This window comes from Echinops telfairi, unplaced genomic scaffold (assembly GCF_000313985.2).
Source record: "Echinops telfairi isolate 266 unplaced genomic scaffold, ASM31398v2 ScPeMD7_5592;HRSCAF=6446, whole genome shotgun sequence".
NCBI lineage: Eukaryota > Metazoa > Chordata > Mammalia > Afrosoricida > Tenrecidae > Echinops > Echinops telfairi.
In genome coordinates, this window is record NW_022109491.1 from 22,064,934 (window position 1) to 22,065,823 (window position 890).

Consider the following 890-nt stretch of genomic DNA (forward strand, 5'->3'; position numbering starts at 1 on the left):
ATGAAGTCAGAGAGGAGATGCTTGCAAAACCCCAGGCACTGTTGGAAGGAGAGAGGTTTGTTTTGTGGCTCAGCTGTGTCCAGGGCTGCAAGCCATTCCTCAGTGTGTGTGTGTGTGTGTGTGTGTGTGTGTGTGTGTGTGTGTGTCTAGTGGGACAGCCCGCTGGGCTCGGCAGCAGCTGCTGGACACTGTGTTCCCTCCAGGGTGTGGCCAAGGCGCCGAGGGCTGCTCACACCCAAACACATCACCGTGTACTTTCCACCAGCATCTCTCTTGTCCTGTTCCTTTCAGTATGCGCCCCTCCTCTTGGAGGAAGAGCCGAGGAGCGCGAGCCGGGTCCACGTCTCACTTGTGGCTCATGGCCTGAGTGGCCGCTAGCATGCATCGTGCCTGTGATTCCTCCCTAAAGCCCTGGTTACTCCCTTCAGTCATTCTTGTTGTCATTTAAAAGGCTGTCTTGAGACCTAAACATTCTGAAAAGTGCACTGCGTGCAAGTGGAGAGCCATCTCGGTGGGATCTGTCCTTGGGGGGCGGGTGTCAAGAAATGTCTGTCATTCCCTTCCTTTTGAACATTACCGTCTTTCCTCCACCGTTCTCAGTCGGCATTCCTTCTCCTTGTTTGCTGCTTGCTCCAACCAGACAGCAAGCTTCGGCAGCAGAAAGAGTTGCTGCAGCCTCTAGTTCTTGGGCTTCTTTATTTTTTAAGTCAAAAAGAAATTTTATAATTTTATATAATATATAATGTTTTAAATTAAAAGATCATTTTACCAGGGGGCTCTTACAGCTCTTATAACACCCATACGTCAATTGTATCAAGCATATTTGTACCTATGTTGCCATCATTCTTCTCTAAACATTTACTTTCTATTGCGCCCTTAGTGTCAGCTCC

At 49.0% G+C, this 890-nt stretch overlaps 1 protein-coding gene across 1 annotated transcript in view; it reads left to right on the forward strand.

Annotated features, from left to right (window-relative positions):
• EDEM2 (ER degradation enhancing alpha-mannosidase like protein 2) overlaps positions 1-890 on the forward strand; it is a 32,046-nt gene that overhangs the window by 15,045 nt on the left and 16,111 nt on the right. The gene's annotated exons all lie outside the window — the stretch shown is intronic.